At 25.4% G+C, this 21,751-nt stretch overlaps 1 protein-coding gene across 2 annotated transcripts in view; it reads left to right on the top strand.

Moving 5' to 3' along the window:
- The window catches only part of LOC129610218 (somatostatin receptor type 2-like), a 157,672-nt gene that overhangs the window by 94,817 nt on the left and 41,104 nt on the right, over positions 1 to 21,751 (top strand). For both annotated transcript variants that reach the window (XM_055522692.1, XM_055522691.1), the window contains 2 exons: positions 4,679 to 4,726; positions 20,096 to 20,151. The gene's annotated coding sequence lies outside the window, so the exon portion shown is untranslated. The remainder of the gene's footprint in view (positions 1 to 4,678; positions 4,727 to 20,095; positions 20,152 to 21,751) is intronic.

Raw genomic sequence — 21,751 nt, 5'->3', positions numbered from 1 at the left:
CTTAATACTCGTATACATACTTTATTAAAATTAAATAAATATTTTACTCAACATTATATTTTAGGAATTTCTTCCAATTTTAGTTTCTCCTAAATTTAAATTATCTAATATTCAATATATTTAAAGTATTACTGAGCACAATTGTCCTTCGGTTCACTTGTAATACATGTACATACATATACAAATTAAATGAATAAGACAAGTGTAAATGTATTTATTTTTTTTTTTTTTTATTTCTAAATCTATAATGAATTCTAATTTAAAAATATGTTTATGCCAATCTTCTTTCAAATGTCCTTTTTGAAAAATATTTTTTATCTATAAATTTTCTATTTTTTTTTTTTAAGAGAACAGATGTTTGTGTCAAAGTTAATTAATTCTTCTAAATAAAATAAAATTATTTACAATTCTTTCTATGTTATAGAAAAATTTTTGTTCAATTTTAACTTCAAATCTATTATTGTCAGAAAGAAAAAAGTTAGTATTGTATTTCGCTTGAATTATTCGAGAAAAAGGAAAAAGACAAAAAATAACAATATTATTTCAATTACCATACAAATAACAAAGTGTTCTTGCTAAACCTGGCAACTATACATATTGGAAAAATGAAAATTATAAAATTGTAAAATAAATTATAAAATTTGCTACTGTTTGTTAAGAATGTTCCAATAATAAGAAGAAATATGGTTAGTCATGAAGTTTTGTGTAATTCTTTGTCGAAGTTTTGCATAATTCGCCTGATTCCTGAAATTGATTCAGATGCAAATATTTAATTTTAATGTGTATACGGTACTCTGTTTCAACCAGAATTGCAAAATTTGTTCACTTTTATCTTGTACACGACTTTAAAATTTAGGTTCGTACCTTCGCGAACTAAAAATCATCCTATTCGTTCTATTAATAATTTTAACTAATATTTTTCTTTTTAAAAACTCCGACACACTTTTATTTTAATTTGAAAAAATATTGACGTATTCCAATCTCAAATGACGCCACTTTATGTACTCAGAAATAAATGTTTGTCAGACGAATTTGAGATATCAATTTGGGTAGACAAACAGGAAAAAAATTTGTCTAAAAATAATTTATTTACGCTTTTCTACCATGGAGATAAGTGTTTCCACCGAAAAATCGACATGCGGGACCTGATACCATCAAATAAGTTCTCTTATTTTATGCAATGCGTTCGATAACATTTTTTCTCTCGTAAGCCCCTTGTCGTGTTTTTCAATTTTTGATTCTGCTACTTTCTTTGATAGATTTAAATTTCTAGCAGCAATAAGGTACACCTATGACATGAGAATGTTAAATAAAAACTTATTTAATTAAAATCATACTTTTTCGTAGACCCCCAGCAGGTTTTCATGGACCCCTGAGGATCTATATAGACCACTTTGGGAATCATTAGTCTAAACAATTGTTATGATATGTAGAAAGAAAAAGAAAGTCATTTTCTTTCTATAAATAAAGTATACTAATGGAATTCATTGAAAACTGTTTGTTAGGTTTCAATTTTAAGAGGGGGAGAAACAAGTAAAATAGATACCTTCCAAAACTACATTTTATGCAAAAAATCAGGCTTTCTATCATAAGTTAGAAGTTTTTGTAAACAAATAGACGAACGGACAGATTGAAATCAATGTTTAAGTTTCTTTTGAATTTTGTTGGAAATTATGCTTAAAAGTCAAAAACGTGATGTTCCATGCTTTGCAAATTAATTAAATTATCAATTATTTAAATAAATAAATAAAATTCTTTTTTTTTGTTGATTTTACAAAATATTGCCATCGCATAGAAAATATAATCTCATAATTTCTAGAATTTCTAATAGAAATTTTTCAAATAATTTCACTGTAGTATAATGGTTATAGCTATTTTATGTGGGAAATTTTATATATGAAAGTTTGATGCAAAAATAAATGAGAAATTCTGATATACAACAAAATATCAAATTAAAAATATCAGTAGAGGTAATTAATTTTACTAGAATTTTATTTTTATTGTTGTATTTTTAGTAATTACTCGATAGTAAATGAATAATGTTGTTACTGACATAAGCTTTTAAAACGATAATGAATTTTTAATCTAATGAAATTTCAATTTATTGAGTAAATGTTAGAATTTTATATTTGTATATTTTTGTAACCGTATATGACTTCGAAAATGTCTACATCGAATTCATTAAAGTTTTCCAATATAATTAAAGATTAATTAAAATTTTTCGTTAAAAATATTGGAACCTTATACCTATGTGTATATGAAAAATTAATGTGCATATTATAGTAAATAAATTTTTAAGGCAAAATTTTCTATTAATAGATTAGAATAATCTATTTTAGACTGTGGTTTAGATACAACAAATTTATTCTTTGAAAAACTTAAATTATTTTGAGAGTTTACTCAAATATGAAAAAGAGAATTTATTCATAGGAGAGAACATATGGAAAACTGATTATAAGAATAGGTTCTGATGATTCCTCGCAATTTGTATGAAAATATTGTTAAATAAATAGTTTAAATTTCCACCTATCACAGGTTTTATTAACTAAATACCAAATTTAGAAATAACTACAGAAATGTTTTAAAGCTTTGGCCCTCTTAGTTCAAGATAATCATTTTTGTAAATGCAAATTCCTAGATTTGTCACTATATGTAAAATAATTCAGTTTGTCTTTGAATTAGTACTTAAAGAGAATGATATAGGTACTTATATTAATTAAAATGACAATTTACGGTGAAAAATTAAAATGGCGAGAACGCTAATATATAATCTTCTACTGCATAATTGGTGAAACACCTAGTACATTCTCCTCTTTCACAAAATTATTTATACTATAGATGTATATTAAATTTAATCTATCAAATTGAAAATAAATTAGATCCTTAACATTGAAAATTTTTATATATAAATATTTTTTATAGAATTTCAATAAATCTTTTTATACCTATTATGTACAGATATTATTTTATAAGTGTGTGTGTGTGCATTTGTGCATTACTTATGAAAATTTCAATAGATATTTTTGTATAAAGATATTTTAAATTTAAATAAACTTATTTCTTTGTCAAAAACTAAACTTATTCTTAAATAATAACAAAATATATAAGACAAAATCTTTTACAGATTCCTACACGTACATATTATTCTGTACATCTATATGTATTACTATCAGTATGTGTATGTATGCATGTATTTGTTTGCTTGTTAGTTTATGTTAAGTATGTTTTACATTTTTCCTTTTAAATATTTTTAAAATAATGTTTACATTATAATATCAAAATAATTGAAATAAAAGTTTTCTGGCAAGTTATTATAAACTTCAAATAAATTTTTAATTAAAATATTTTACAAAAAATTATTTTCAATACCAAACTTTAATTTTATGTTATAAATTTTGAAAGTGTAATAATTTCAATGTTATAATAATAAATGACATGCATATATGTATATATTTTTTACAACTACGATAATTTTAATTACAATTATAACAATTGAATTATGGGAATGTATAGTTGTATACATATGTACATGTACATACACATATATTACTGAATTATTTTCGGTGTCTTAAAATGTCAAGTTATTAAAAATTAAAATTCTTTTGTTCTAATTTTCTGTTTTATACTATTCAACATCTTGAAGCTCTTCAATTTCATACCCTCATTTTTATAAATTATTTTCGTTGAAGGAGAAGATATCAAAAAAAGGGCGATTGCCAATAAAGTGGAAATTTTAGTACACCTCACAACAAAAATCGGCTTCACCCTCATTAACTTATTCCAGTTATTCGAGGTGTACAGAGATGTCATCCTCTTTGCAAAAATCTAAACAAAACTTTTTCTGCTCCTGCAGTTTCTATTTACAAATCGACAAAGACGTCGTTATTCGACACATCTTCTTTTCAATTTAGAACCAACTGTGTTAAATCAAAAGACCTCGGGAAGGGCCTTCTTATCCAATTTACGGTAGGCTTGTCTCCTTAATATATCTTACTTTAATATATTATTTGGAATTGAAATGTTTTAATTTTTGTATTTAATATTAATTTTTTCATTATCTTAGATCTAAACACATAATTATTATAACTGGAAATATTTACAATTAAATACAAATAAAGTGTATACAATTTAATCAAAAACAAAAATTTTCAATTTCCCTCATAATTATATTTTGTTACATATATGTACATACATATTATGTATATATATTAAATTGTATTTAAAATAACCACACGAACTTTATTGTTGATCGTTCAATGATAAAAATAATAAAATGTGTGGAGCTGTTTTACTTAGATAATGAAGATACCAAAAATTTAAATTTTTGTTTTTTCAACCAACAACATAAAACTACCAACATTAACCCTACATGTACATAGAATATTACATAATTAATGTTTTCGAAAGCCTACATAAAATTAATTGTTCAACAATAATAAAATTTCTAAAACAAAAAAAAATAAATTAAGGGTGCCAATATATTTTAAATAATTTATTATCTACTCATAGTTTCATTTAGAAAAAAATTAATTTATTGTTATCAGCAAATTTTCAATTTATTATTGAAAATAATATTTAATTATAATTTTATTTGAGATTTAATAAGCTTTTTAAATAATAACAGTAAAAATAAATTTTATTTATTTAATTTTTTTTCTCTATGTTCTTTCATTTGCAGGTGTTTTTTAAATGGTTCCACATTTTTAATTATGAACACCTCATATTGGTAAGCAAATTTAGATATTAAATTCAATAAAATATTTACTTGACTTTTGTACATTTTGTCATAAAAATAATATCATAATCCTATTTAGTTTAATCTGTGGGCACCTAAATTCGTGTTGTAATTATTATGTAATCGTGTAAATTATCATGGCAACCAAATAATGTAATATTGCAAATTTGTGTGTAATATTGCAAAATGACAAACATGCATTTTATTTAAACAGGCATTAAAAGAATTTAACAGAAAATCGTGAACATGTTAAAATGATAACTGTTTTTATAACTAAATTAATTATGATATCAATACAGTGGAGAAAGTGTTAAAATTGCTGTAAAATTTATTACCTTTTTACTGACCGTATTGCATACAATAAGAAAGGTTATGTGATGGCGAAAAAATTCGGATATCGAGCTTTTTATGGGCACGCACTTCTAAATATAGTAGGGAAGCTTAAAAAAAAGTTTGTCGGTCTATGTTTACAGGCCTGTATCTCAAATTCGGTTGAACCGAATTTTGAAATTTTACATGTTAGTTTCTTTTGGCAATTTTTGAAATACATCAGACCTCGGGAATTGAATCTTTTTGTGGGCCGATTTTGCATATATAAAAAGAAAAAATCAACTGATTCCCATCAAATTTGACTTTTAAATTCTAGGTGTGTCATTTTTTGGTAATATCAGGGCTCGAAAACTGAACTGATTATCAATTTTACATTTTTTACATATCTATGGAACAGATTGATGGAATTTCTTGAAATTTAATAATTAACTTCTGGTTGTTACAGAAACTAATTAGTGAAAATTTCAAGGAATTTGAATGGCATAAAGCGAGTCCCTACTAAGAGCCAAATTTATATTTTTCGAAGAACTTTAACTAAAAGCTTACTAGCGTCCTTAAAGTTGTAAAGAAGTGTTTAAAACACATAATCATAATCAGCGGGTGTTTCCTCTTAATTGTGAAATAAAGCTAGAAATAATTTTTGACCAAGCTTATAATTTCCAGGATTACATATCTTCTTTAAATATCGTTAAAAATTAAATTGCCGATTACAGTTTATTATTTTATTATTCTTTTGTTAAATCCTTCCATTACATACTTTTGGAGGAAAAAAAAATTTGAAAGAGTTATGAACATTATACAATAATATTATTGGCAGTAAATTGTTGAGTTTTTCATTTTGTAAATTACTAAATTGGCGGGAAAGCAATCATTACAAGGAAATCGTGATTGTTTTACCAAAACAATTTTAAAATTTGCCTTACAGAAAATTTGCCTAGAAGGCCTCTCAGAAATTGTGGAAGTAAGAAAAAGGGCAGACAACAATTTTTTTCTGAAAAAAAAATATTTTCTCACTAAGTCCGATTGCGTGAATTAAAAAAAGCATTTAAAAAACTCCTGTGTAAAAAACTTGTCTGGGAAATATTAAGAATTTCAAAGCAAATAATCACTTTTAACCTTAAAATAATTATTCTGAAATTATTTTTGAATGAAAATTTTAATTAAAATATCTTTTTAATTAAGACAGAGAGAAAAGAAAATACTTTTAATTATAAATTAAAAATGTTACAAAAAGCCTTTAATCAAATTTCCCTTTTTGTACACGACTCTTGTAAATTCTTTTAAAATCACCAAGGTCTACTTATTTAACTTAATTTCAGTAATGAAAATTTTGTAAGTAGTGGGATTCATAAAAGATATTATTTTCTTTTTGAAGGCTTAAATTACTTAAATGAAGAAATTTTTTAAAAGTAACAAAAATTTAGAAAGATTAATTCGTTCAATTCTTATAAATTTTTAACGTTAATGTTAGGTGAAACTGATCTTTGACATAAAAAGCATGTGAATTTTAAAACTAAATCATATGATATTTATGATTACAACCTAATTTTACAAAACTGAGGACTTACAAAAATTGAGCGTAATCTTATTTAATTTAAAAAGAAATACCTGAGTTATGACGCTAAAAGGATTTCTCGTAATTTGCATATTACATTTTAAAAGTGAAAATATATTGTAGGAATACTGGCGCTTTAATGTCCAACTTATAAAAATATTCGGAATGACGGTCTATCTTATTAACAAATTTTGTATGTGGAATGCAAAATTTGGTATTTATAATCATAACCTCATCATAGTATAATTTTATGCAAGGAGCCGAAACATTGGTTTATTCTAATTTCCGTTTTTGGTATGTTCAACTAAATATTTTATAATTTTTAAGTACAGTAATTATATTAATTGACTTTAACAGGATCTAACATGGCTCCAATGAGTGCCTCACATAAATGTATTTCTTTTGCATTTTAAACGAATTCCAAAATTATAAAGTTTATAATTAGAATTGTAATTTGAGTTCATCAATTAAGTATTATAATTAGGATTATGATATCATATTATTATTTTCGTGATTTTCATAATATCACTGCCACCCAGAGAAAAATTATGTCATCACGAAAATATAAAATGAAATTATAAGTAAAATTCACCTCATATGTTTTAGAGCCTGCAAAAGAAAACATAATTTAAAAATTATTTCTTGATTGCAATTAAATAATAGATCTTGACAGTTCAATGTAAAGAATCTAATCCTAAGCGATCATGTATAGTTGCACACAAATAACATACCTTTACACACAAGTCTACACCAATGTACTTATGTGTATTTATGTGTATGTAATAGGGGGCAAACACATAATAATATTATTATATACAAAGCAATTATATAACATTTTACTTGTTTGGAAAAAAACCGGATAGATTCTATTTAAAATTATGTTGTTTTTCTTTTATCTTATTCACTATAACTCCCTTTATAAGGAATTTCAACATAAAGGATTCTTATTAACTGGATATCTCTTTTCTGAATACATTTTTTTTTCATAACATTGCAGAAAATATTCTTGAAAAATGTTTTTATTTGATTTCTTAAGAAGTGGAAGTAAAAAATCATGATTAAATGAAAATAAACAGATTGTACACATTCATTTCACCGCCACTTATATTTTATATAAACAAAATTATGTAAAAGAAAAAAAATACATAAGGTATACTTTTGGTGCGGTTAAATATAATGTATAGGTAATACATAAACAGTAAAAGCAAGTTCAAGAAAAGATAGTCGCTTTGGGAATAGCTGCACAACAGGATTTTGTTTCCAAAATAAGAGAAGCACATAAAAAATGTGCAAATGTTTGAAATAACTGTGCAAAAAGTTTAGAAATAATTGATGTCATTTTTATCAATTACATAAATAGACAAAATTATTTCATTTTCAAAAATCACAGAATAACTGCAACAAATTTTTCTGCTACATTGTTGCTTGTGATTTACAATTTTCTTGTTCATGCCTGTGGAAAAACAAATGTATTTCAAATATATTATTGGAACCAGAGCAATATTAAAGTTCATTATCAAAAATTTTTAAATTGACTGTATTGTTTAATTTTGGACCAGAGCAGAGAATGTTGAACAATGTGAATTTTAAATTATAGGGCCCTATTATACCAACCATACCAACCAACCGTACTTAAAAATTGCTTAATTTTATTAGTATATAGTTCATTAGTATTTGGTTCTTCGTTTGTCAGTAAAGCGGAAAAAATGCAGTACCTTATTCAACCAGAAAATCTAAAGGGTACAACAGGCATTTAAAAGTAATGACTTTCACGATTGCACCTCGAAAAGTGATAATCAAATAAACTTCACGTTTCATATACAAATTATGTGGAACACTTTGCATTGTAATGTATAGGAACATTATCGTATATAATTACTTTTTCTACCTAAGAATAAAATCTTTATGTATATAGGAATGTTATGCATCTCAAGATAAACAGAATCCTTTAGTGTTCTTTAAAAAAATTTTTTTTTTCTTATAGCGCTGCGACTTTATTTTTTTCTTTTCTTTTCCTTTTGTATTCAAAACTCTGCTCCGTTCTTATTTCTTTTTCTTATATTTTTTGTTATTGCTTTCTATTTCATTTTGTTATATAGGGAAAATATTTTTCCATTATCAATTTGATTTTCTTTTCTTTTTATTTTTTTTTTTCAGTTTACTTTTTTTCTCATGAAAAGCTCAATCAAAAAATTCATTCGTGCATATTAAATTTACGTATAAAAATATCCTTTATATGATGATTACTTTGCCTTTATACGCATACACATATCCGTAAATTTATATAACATGCTAGGTATTTCACTTATTGTTATAAATAATTTGGTTACTCACATCTTAGGTAAACATATAGATTTAGGCATTTTTCTATATAGAAACAAAGTGGCCCATCAAATGACATTGCCAGATAAATGTTTAAAATTATTCTCAAGGAGTTTACTTAAGTCCCTTTTTTTGTTTGAAGAAGTTTGAGTTACATTAAAGGTTGTCAAAAGAAATGTTTTAAAAAAATTTTTTTTAAATTTTATCTTAATTATTTTTTACATTTATTTTTTTTTTAATGTTTTTATTTTTTAATTTAGAAATTTAAAATGATCAAATAATTATTTCTAATATAGTTTTCTGAATATAATTTATAATATTCAATATAATGAAACTGTCTGAAATCAACATGAAACACAAATGGGTAGAGTCAAAGCTGTATAAACTATTCTATACGATCTTGCATGAAAACATAATTTCGTAACTTCAGAATGAAAACTGTAATTGGATTTCATACAAGTATGACAGCAGTTTTTCAAAATAATTTATGTGCGCCTTAAATAATACTTCGCGATATGAGTAAATTTTTTACTGAAGTTCTGTAACAGAGTATTATTAAAGCTCTAAAATGTCAGAAGGATTTTTCAAAAATATTGGCTATATTACTAAACTCGCACGCGCGGAATTTTATTGTCCTGTTATCCAAATATTTTTTCAATGAAAACATAATTTTTTGTCATTAAAATTTCATAATCTCATAAATCATATGAAATTATAAAATCTGAATTTGCAAATTTCCGAACTAGGCCACCTTGCTTCTGGAGACTTTCAGTTTTACAACGATGAACTCGCATATGCATATTGTATGTATGTATATACACATTTCACTGAATTGAACATTTTATAACCTAAATCATTTTTAAAGCTATTTGTTATTTGTTTTTCTAATTTTAATATTTAAATTTAAGGAAAAAATGAAAAAAAGAGATCTACAAGCTGGTTTAATTTTAATAAGTCAAGCGAATTTTTTAAATCAAACTGTTTAAAATTTTCAATACAAATATCAATAATGGAAAAAAATCCGATACGAACACACATCTGTTCATATATAGACATAGCCATTCCATAAAATTCAAATCACAAATCATATATCAAGGTATTTTCACCTGATTTGCCTGAATTTGAAATTTCATTGAAAAAGAGATTTACAACCGGATTGAATAGTTCTTATGTCTTAAGCAAAAGGGAGAATTCTGAGTTTTCATCTTGAATGTTATGTGAAATACGTGAGTAAACAAGTAAATTTATTAAAATATATGAGTAATAAAAAAAAGACATTAATATTTTCAAATTATTCAATTCAAACTTATTCGTTTCATATTACGCACTTAAAGGGAAAACTGAGTTTCTTATAAACTCTGAATTATACGGGATTGTACAGGAATTTGTAATATAACCCCATAAACATTAAATTGAATTTATTCTACTGAAATAATAACAACTTATTACAGGATCGCACGTTTTTAGATTTTCTTAGAACTTGAAACTTATTTTAGTAACATTTTGGAAGAAAACCATGTAGGCGAAATATAATATAATCATATACATACAAAAACAAAAAAGTGTCCATCAAAATATTTTTCACAGAGGTAAAATAGATTTTTTGAATTTTTTGGAAACATTTACCAAATTGGAAGAAAATATTTTGAATTTTATTTATTTTACAATGAACAAGTATACACCTACGGAAAATTACATATTTTTCTCTACACACCTATAGGCTTTTATAATTTTTATACATTATAAATATTAGAATACAAAATTAACAATAAATGCTATAATAAGTATATTTTACTACGTTAAAAATGTTGCAATTTAAAAAAAATATAATCAACCGACTGCTACTTTACCCAGTTTATTTTAGATAAAGCTAACTTGTATAGATATTGGTATAAACCAATGGTTTGTAATGTAGCAATACTGCCTACAAGAACAATTTTGTTATACAAGGTGATTCGGAAAGCTATACAACAACATATACCATTGGTTGAAGATCCCAAAATGGGTAAAACTTTTGTTCCACACTGGGTGCCAAATTTTCCGAGTTCCAGGGATTTTAACGAATTTTAACGAAATTTTTACTTATTCAAGGTTTTTGAATTATAACCTCCATTCTGAAAAAGATAGGATCTTCAAACAAAAAGTTTCTGTTTCTGTATTTTATGTACCCTCGGAATACTAAGCATTCGAACTTTAGGGAAAATCAAATTTTCTCTTGTTTTATTTTTTCTGTTTTTTCTAACTGGATAATTTCGTAAAAAATTTTTTTTATAAAATTTTTCCCAGATATTTAAACATTAATTTAAGTCCTCAAACATTAAAAAAATTTTTATATTAGAGAAGATATAGAACAAAAACCACAAATATTGTGAGCCATAAGTTCAACTAAAATTAAATTCAATTTATTTACAAGGAATATCCTTTATCAAAAAATTTGGAAAAATACGAATTTCTTATCTAAAAAATTTACAAATTTCTCAAAAAGAACACCAAATTCTCCTATGAAATTCTCCTAGTTCAGCAAAAATTTATGTTTTTCTTTTTTTCGAATCTATTTCTATTCAATCGCATATTTAAAATTGATTGCTTTACTGGAATTTCTGTTTAGTTGCATCAACATTATGCCAATTAATAATCCAATTAAATTATTTATTAATTATTTATTAGCTTCATAATGTTAATACCAAATAAATTACATACTCCATTTTTTTCAAAAAAATTAAATTTTCCTATTAAAAAAATTCTTTCTTAATAAAATAAAAGTAAAAATTTATATGGCATGCCTTTAAAAATTCGCTCCAGCCAGATAATTTTAATAACTTCAGATGCCTAATGGTGTCTAGATTCCGAAAATTATTTTTTCAAATTTTTAAATGGCACCCAATCTGAGAAAAATAAATTTAAAAATCTCAAACCATATAGGTACCATTTCTTATAAAAATTGGCAAAAATTAAAAACCTATCAATTTTCTTTACCAAGAAAAGTTTCGAAAAAAATTTTTGATTACTAGATTTTTTTTTGTTAATACAAAATTCTAGTTTTTCTTTTCAAAAATTTCAAATTTTTTAAATTCAATTTTTGCTTTTCACCTAAAAAGTTTGTATAAAATTTCGTTTCAATTTTGTTATTTTTTGTTACATTTCAATAAAAACATTAAAATTCAGAAGGTTTATAATTTTCAGAGCATAATGGCTTTTAAAAATGTCAACTGTTTTTTTGAGTGACTCTTGTCATCAAGAATTAATTATGTTTAATAATTACAACGCTTAAAATTCTTGCTTTTCAGGGGTCTTTAAAATCTTGACATAGAAATGGTTTTTGTGCTACATCTTCTGTAACATAAAAAATTTATGTTACAGTTTGAAGGCAAAATTCTACAAAAAAAATTTCGAGGTTTTAAAAAATTTCTTACGAAATTCTCTAGCTAGAAAAAACTGAAAAAATCAAGAAATTTTTATTTTCTTTAGAGTTCGAATGCTTGGTGTTCGGAAGGTACATAAAGTACAGAATCAAGCAGCATTTCTATTTTAAGTGCCTTACTGAGCCTTTCTGAAACTGTTTGTTTGAAATTCCTATCTTTTTCAACATCGAAGTTATAATCAAAAAAGCCTGGACAAGTAAAAATTTCGTTAAAATTCGGTAAAATCCCTGGAACTCGGAAACCCTTGAGATTTGGCACTCAGTCTGGAACAAAAGTTTTACCTATTTTCGATCTTCAAACCTATTGTATATGTTGTTGTATAACTTTCAGAATCACCCTGTATACTACGTAAGAAAATTACTTTCGTTCTCATACAAAAATAAATAAAAAATTGCATACATTTAGGGTGAGCAAAAAAATTTAAAGCGACCTTAAACATAATCCGCGATTTCAAGAGGAAATTGCGTGAGTAAAGAAAAATTTATATTATATTTTTTAATAGCATGGTATTCATTTTTAACTTTCTGCATTTATAGAAACTTGAAAAGTTTGCGGTTTTGGGAATATAAGATGCCAAAAATTTATGTTTTACAAATTTCGATGGCGATAATTTGAGGTAGAAATTTATTCTGACAAAAAGAACTATTTATTAGTGTCTAAAAGAAAAATAACGATAACAAGAATTTGAAAAAAAAAAACGGATATTAGACAATGGTAAATTTTAATTAATATTTTATTTTTTTTAAGTTCAAATACGGTATGATACGGCAGAAAACGTCAACCACTATTTTCCTGCGTTTGTAAAATTTGAGTGGTACTTTTAAGGTTTAAAAAATGGTACTTTTATGGTTTTGGGGAGCTATAACTTTTAGAGACGAGAGAAACAAGTAAACATTTTTTTCTATGAAAATAAATTTCTAGTAAAGATCAACTTGTGGATAAAAATTTTAAACATGTCAAGTAATGTTAATAATGCGGTAGATTGTTTGTTAAGCATTATTTTCACCTATGTTAAAGGGAAAAATGCTGCTTTTCAACCTTTGCAAAATAACCCAACTATATTACAAAATAGTATCCTGCATTGTAAAAGATTTAAAATATAATAGTTTAATTCAATTCTTAGAAGCATAATCAGATTTTCAATTTAACTATAATGGATTAAAATAACCTTGTAAAGGATAACAAAATAAAATAAAATTTTTTCTAATTCCATTTTTTAAAACCGAGAACAACAGTATCCATGTGTTTTTTCAACTTAAATTTATTTATTACCTCCTATAGTATGAGTAAAAACTAACGAGATTCTATTTACTACTACACGTAATAATCTACTTATACTTTTGATACTTCATGTAAACTGTATTAAAAGTTTTGGTATTTTAGTAACTATACCAAAACATTTTTTGAAAATTGCATTACATAATATTGAAAAATAAATGTATAAATTACGATAATATTATAGTTTAATAAGCAAAAAACTTTTATGTACAAAAAGTTAACATTACAAATTCGAAGTTTCATTACAAATTCGAAAAAATTTTACCCTTTTTATTTTATTAAATCCTATACACATATAAATTTGTGATATGAAATTTATTGCCTTTCCACTGCGCTAGAAAATTTACGGTAACACTAATCTGAGTTCCTCTCAAATAGTAGTTGTTTACTCTCTACTGTACTGAATGTGATTGCCTCGTTATACCCGTACGAACGTATGTTCGAAGGGTATACTAAATTTGCCTTACCGTTTGTAACGCTAAGAAATAACGGTGTTAGATATAGACTCAAGTGTATGTTTTTGATCAGCGTCAAATTCTGAGTTGATTTAGCTTTGTCTGTCCGTCCGTCCGTCCGTCCGTCCGAACGATAACTCAAAAACTAATTGAGCTAAGTTCACCAAATTTTCACAAATGATTTATTGTAGTAAGTGGCTATATTTCAGAAACTATAAAAGTTATGGTATTGAAATTTCACACAAACGAATATATTAGTAGGGCCAATATGCCATATAAAAGTCGTTGAAATTACTTGGCTCCTTCTGGTACCTGCCATACAACTTCAAAAATTATTTGGCTATATTTCAGAAACTATTAAAGCTATGGTATTGAAATTTCATACAAACGAATATATTAATAGGGCCAATGTGTCACATAAAAGTAGTTGAAATTACTTGGCTCCTTCTGGTACCTGCCATACAACTTCAAAAGTTATTTGACTATATTGCAGAAACTATTAAAGCTATGGTATTGAAATTTCACACAAACGAATATATAAGTAGGGCAAATGTGTCTCATAAAAGTCGTTGAAATTACTTGGCTCCTTCTGGTACCTGCCATACAACTTCAAAAGTTATTTGACTATATCTCAAAAACTATAAAAGCTGTGATATTGAGATTTCACACAAGTGAATATATTAGTAGGGCCGATGTGTTTGATAAAATTCGCTAAAATTTCTTGGCTCTTTCTGGTAGCTGCCATACAACATCAATAGTAGTTTGGCACAACCAGTATTTTGAATAACACATAGTACTGAAATTTTGCATAAATTAATATGGTAATACGGCAACTTAAAGTCATAGTCTGCCCCATAGTTAATTATGGCACATTAGTTATTCGCACATAGGATAACAAATTCGTACGGGTATCACAGAGTTGACAAGGTCAACTCTATTTTTTTTCTCGTTTTACCCTCACTTTATGTAGTATTCGAAAACTCTTATCAAAAAATTACATTGTGAATTCACTCAAATACCAGGTCAGTTTAGAACATCAGTTCCAGCTCATATCCTATTGTTGTCAGAATTAATATTTCTGCTCCATTTCATTCATTTTATTTTTAATTTACTTGTATGAGAGATTCTTAAAAGAAAATTTTTAATTGAAAATTTTGTTTTAAACTTTTAAATTATTTTTGTTTTACTAAAAAAAAAAAAACTTTTTTTCTGTTTTTTCTACTAATAAAACACAAAGTTTTTGTTTTTCAATTTACTTGTTGAAAGCATCTTTTAAAATTGAAACTAATGGATGAATGGAATATCAATTTGCTAAAAGTCTTCTTAAAAAAAAACAATGATAATGAGTGCACGGAATACAAAACAAATTTTATGAATGAGATTACAATTATTTGATTAAAATGTCAGCATGATATCCTTTTATAACCAAAAAAAAAGGATATCATCATTCAGAAACAAAATAGGGGTGTATAGTAAATGAATTAGAATTTCTCTTCTCTTTTATTTATCAAAATTAAGTTTTCAATGTTAACATTATTAATTTTGCGTAGTGTGCACTTTTAGAACTAAATTTGAAACATAACAAAAATAATGACTTCACTAATTTTCTCTTAGTATTTTGAAAATGCAAGATTCCACTTAGCTGAAAGTTATCATAGAAAATGGGAAAGTTTAACAGCATTTGAGACTGCGTTTTGTTTTAAACTACCTATAATATCACCAAGAAACCAAGTTTCCGTATTTAAGTTTCCTTATAAAAAGTAATATTATTTATTTGAAGAATATGAAAAACAGTTTTCACTATACTATTATTTTATAACTCTTTTAAATAGCTTCATTATTCCAATAGCATTAATTCCTTCGCCTCGAATCCTAAAGAATAAATAAAATATCCTTTCGAGTTTTAAAGAATAAATTTGATTAAACTTACGGAGTTGTTTATTCCTCCTTATGACTGATGAAATTGCACCATAGGATCACTAGAAAAAAAATATAATCAATTGACTGCTACTTCACCCAATAGTTTATTTTAGCTTAAGGTAACAGATATTGGATTAGACTCAATTAACCAGAACTAAAGAAAAAAAAACGATTGATATTTTTTCAACTTTATAGATGTTTGCCTCCGCTCGAATGAAAAATTCCAATTATTGAACAAAATAGTAAAACCAATCGACAATATTCGACTCAGATATTGGAAACGATCAATAGTATAAATTTCGTAATCTTCAAATCTTATCGTAAAACATCTTAAGAAATATTCAATGCTATAGTAGCATTAAAAAAACATTATCCAATTCCAATTTTTTCTTAAAATTTAAAAAACTTTCGAAAAAATAAGAAAAATATAAATGAATATTTTTTACATTACAAAATATTTGAAAATTATGTTCATTATTTCCTGTTAAATGAATTTATTAATTTATTTATGAAAATTTCAATAAATTGAAAATCAATTTATCTTGTGTAAATATTTATGTATTTGAATTTTGATTTTTTTCTTTCAAATACTTTTAATACATTTATACCGAAAAACTCTTTTAACAAAAAAAAATTTACAGTGTAGTATTACAGCAACAAACCTTCCCAAATTTTAATACTCTGAATTAAAAAGCTCCATCAAAAAGGTTTCTTTTATTCCCCGAAAAATTTTCTTTTAATAATTTCCAAAATATCTTTCCTTCAGTATAATCTTCATTTTCAACCCTATTTTCTCAACAAATTGAATTTATATTAATGTTATACAAATAGCATCTTTCTATTCTATAAAGAATTACTGACAATAATCAATATGGCGAAAAATGACGGCATACGCGATAAATACAGACACTAAATATCTTATTTTATTCTACGATTTTACAATGCTAACGCAGTATTTTTCATGAATTTATTTTTTAGTGGAATTTTATTATAAATTCAAGTAATCTTAATACAATTTGAAAGTTTCCCTCTATATACCGTTCTGTTCTCAAAATTTTGGAAATCGATTTTTTCTCTTTTATTATTCTTCCCTTTTTATGATTTGCCGAAATTTTCTAGAGGTACCGGAAACACTTTAATCTTTCTTGAAATTTTAAATCATAACAAACAATATTTAAAATACAAAAGAATAGCAAAACGCACAAAATAATTTTCGGGTGAAAAAAGGATAAACGAGAAAATAGCTATTATCAATCGCCTTTATTGGTTGAGAGCTAAACAAAGAAGAAAGAAGACTGTGTAAAGCTTTCTCTATTGTTATAATTTTATTCAGAGTGGTAAGGATGTTGATTGAATACAATATGCAAAATATTTACCAAAACAAAACAAAAAGAGTAAAACATATGTAACAAAGTAATATTCGTATATAGACTTTAAAAAATCTTAGAAATTTATATTTTCAACGAGATTTGAATAAACAATATTATTGAATTTCTCTTTCTTTATTCGCCTCCATTTACTTACGTTCTTTTTGACATTTCATATGTTGCTCCTTGTAAGCAGATTATGGAACATCAAAACATTTATAGAAAAACACATTGAATATAAAATATATTTTTATTTGCATATTTTTTGTAAAGTGAATTTTTCCAGAGATTTCTAAAATGACTAATGGATTTAAATTGTTATACGAAACTGAAGTCAAGTGCTCCATAAATTCATTGTCATTATTATAGAAAGAAGCCATAAGTATTTACTTATTTTAAATTTTAAACGTGAATTTCAAAATAAATCCGTAATTGATAGGGCGGGAAATGTTTTCAATATCTTTATTTATATGTAATATGCTTATTAAGCACAAAATACTAAGTTAAAATTTCTTTGACTAAAAGAAAATGTAATTCAAAAATTTTATAAAATTAACGCGTATGCGTTTTGTAAAAATTTCTTTAATTAAATCTTATTAAGAAGGCTTTTGAAAAATATTTAAAACGATTGATTATATTAAATTCTCTTAAGCATTTTATACGAAAATGCGAGATTTCTTTGTGTTGTTACCGAGATTTTGGATTGCGTCTCATTAATAATATCAAAAAGAATTTTGTTATAATTATGTAGTCATTAGTTAAACTCATGCGTATCATGCAAAGAAATACTTATACGTTAGTACTTACTTTGCGCTCTGAACAATTATCTTAATTTTCAGAGTTTCCTTTGGAATAAATATTTTTTTTTACTTTTAATTAAATACTAATTATTAATTGAAATTAAGTAAGTCAATTTTAATTAGTTACGTAAAAATAATTTAGTCACTTAAATATAAATTTTGATTGATTAATTAATTAATTAATTTAATGAAATTTTCATTTAAGTTTAGGTTGTTACCTTTTTCAGTACACCTTTTTTGTAGGCCTTACATAATTATGTATAGAACCATTTATGAATAAGAGCAATTTTTAATATGGTTTCCGATTTTTCCTAATTATTAGTTTGAAATTTTTGGAATGCTCGAACAGATTAGCTTGGAACTGTCACAGATATAGCTCGGTAATTAACTTCCAATAGTAATTTATTTGAGTACAATAATTAGCAATTTATAAATAAAAACAATCATAATCTACTTAGTACACATTATTTAGCAATTTTACTTACAAATAAATCACATTTCAAATCACTAATATACATAGTTTTATCCATTTTAATTCTATATGCTGAAAAACCAAATTCAGCTACTTTCCATTTTATCACACTCGATGCGGCAATTTGCTACGCGGGCGATGAATTATACATACTGTATATGTACATCAGCTGAAAATTTTGAAGCGGCAAAACAATTTGACATAACATGACGTGACTCTGCGTAAAATTTTGCGTTGATTAATATATGTCCGTCCGTCCGTCGGTCCGATCACACATTAACTCAAAAACCAATAAACTGAATGCCACCAAACCTTCACGAGTAGTTTCTTTTGCATACAACTCAAAGAAATTATTTCAAATATGTATTTCAAAAACTAATAGACGTATCATTATGAAATATTGTACACGTGTGTCCAATTGCATTTTACATATTATGTTCTATTAATTCTAATGGCATGCCGCCACGTGACATGACGTTTCGTAACGTGATATGACCTAACGCGGCGTGTAAAAATTTGTACCTGACTGGTACTACCTGCTCCGGAACTGCAGTTGCAAATTTTCGGATGGGATTTCCTGAGTGTAGGAGGATTGTTGTTCAATTCGCTTAATGATTACTAGTTTTTTAGAACTGGGTAGCAACCGAAACTGGTAAACCGAGATTGCAAATAGTTGTGATTGTGCCGGAGGGTAATAACATAAAACAATTATTTCTCTTACGACCATCTATTCTTGCCTACTTTCAGATGCAAATGAAGCACATAGAAATATTTTTTAATTTGAAATTTTTAGATTACAACAAAATTAATAAAGAGAACAATCGTGTTTCATTATCAAAAAACAAATTTTTTGTGTTTATACTAGGAAATTAATAGTGAAAAATAACAAAAATCTCTTAATTTTTTTTTCTAATTTGTGGTAATAAAGAATATTTAATTAAAAAATAATTAATAATAATTTGATTGCAAATACGAGTACATACATACATAATATAAAAACTAAAAATAAAAAACATTTGCTTTAAATTCGCAGTTTTTCCTTCTTTTAATAAAAAATTTGTGTTTCCAGTCATTTGAATTTAATAATTTCGTATAATTGAAAAAACGCAGGAACACTTAATTATTAGAAATTTGAATTGTTATTTTGAAAGGTTATGGGAAATATAAATAATATAGGATTTTAATATTTTATTGGTTTTTAAAAGTAAACAAAATATTAAAGAAAAAAATTAGCGTACTTCCTACTGATTAATAAAATATTAATAGAAATATTGAATTTTTATTATTCACACTCAAATATGATGTCGTGAATATAAACTCGTGTAACAGTGAAATCTAAATTAATCTAAACACTTAATTAAATGACAAAAACTTTTTTGAATTTTGAATAATTTTAGAGTGTATTTGATCCGATTATTTTTTACAATTTTTCTTTTTAGAAAATGATCATCAATGTGAAGCTGGCTTTGCTTAATTGTTGTGCTAATAGCTAAAGGTAAATATTTGAATATTATGCATAATTATATACGCATAGCTATAAAAATATTCCAAAACAAAATATTCTTGGACAAATAAACAAAAAATAGGCAACTTTTTAATGAATTCCATAATTTGATCACCGAAAACAATCTCCTAAGAAGAATTTTACACGTTTGTATAAGAGTTATCCCTCAAAAACGCCGATCTTACTAATCGACAATTAACATTTGGTTGTTTTTTCAAACAAAATTGAAATATCGAGATCAGTCCACTTCCAAACAAGCGTTTTCACCAAACAGATATGAATAAACAAACAAAAATAGAATTTGGCTTTCTAACAAACATGCTTATCTAAAATAAAACAGGCAAAGTGTCTAAAATATCGTAAAGGAATCCGGATAAGCATCACATGTCGCGTTTTCTATAAAAATTTTACATTAACAATTTTCGTACTTAAAATTCTTATTCTGACTGATTTTCGACAATTTCATGACATAAATTTAATTTTATTGCATGGAAAAAAAAACAAATAAAATATTGTTAATTTCATTACTCTTGTCCAAATTAAAAAGCACAAATGCTTATCATATGCGCTGTCACGTTTCTTCACATGACAAATATTTTAGCTTAACCTTTATAATATGTTCTTCATCAATTTGTTGAGTCTTCTTCACCATGCATTTCCAATTATACTCACTCTTTTTTCTCCAATTATGCTCTTTCTTTATGAAATTGTTCTACAGAGAAGAATCGTCATAAAATCCAATTTACCTACAGCAGTAAAATAAAACCAAAAATTAATTTATCAAATTATGCTTTACTTTAAAAAAAAATGTAATGGTTAAAAAGAGTGACAATTTAACAAAAAAGACACTCATAAATTTTTCATATCATGTTTTACAAATAAACAGCACCCATGCGGAATAGAATATTTTAGTCAATGTAATTTATAAAAATGGTTTTACATGTAAAATTACACAGAACGTGGTCAAATTTCTATTTCTTGTTTTTTTTTTGCTCCTGCATGTAAGGTATAAAAAATAAGACAAACAACAAATTTTTAACGCTTCCCATTAATTATTCATTTTCCTAATTAGAAGTTTATGTTTTTTCTTGTTGTATAGCTTTCCTTTTTCATTAAAATAATTATAAACCAATTAATTTTTTTATTTTTTTTTGAAAATCTATTTTCGTGTTTTATTTCAAATGGTTTAAAGCACATTATAGAGATTTCTAAATGAAATGCTTATGAGAGCTATATTATTATGAACAGACCACAAAGGCATTTTAAATTTTGAGAGAACGAAACACTATATCATAATAATCAAATTGTTTCATTAATGTCAGGATTCATTAAAATTTTTTATCAGATAGAAGTGATGATATAGTATATGTTTTCTTGAATTGTATCCTAGCTACTGAAAGAACTCGGAAATGCAAGCCACCTTACAGTATCCTACTTGAAAATTTAAATTTTCTTATAAACATAATTAGCTTAATTTTTGGGAAATTAAATTTTGCTGTTATACTTTACTTACTAAATACATATATCTTCAATAAAACTCATTTATGTTCAAATTTAGTCCTAAAACCCTAACAGCTTCCAAAGTGTGATA

The sequence above is a fragment of the Condylostylus longicornis genome, unplaced genomic scaffold (genome assembly GCF_029603195.1).
Source record: "Condylostylus longicornis isolate FDR11 unplaced genomic scaffold, ASM2960319v2 ptg000044l, whole genome shotgun sequence".
NCBI lineage: Eukaryota > Metazoa > Arthropoda > Insecta > Diptera > Dolichopodidae > Condylostylus > Condylostylus longicornis.
Note: the sequence above shows the minus strand (reverse complement) of the source record. Positions and strands in the feature narration are given on the sequence as shown.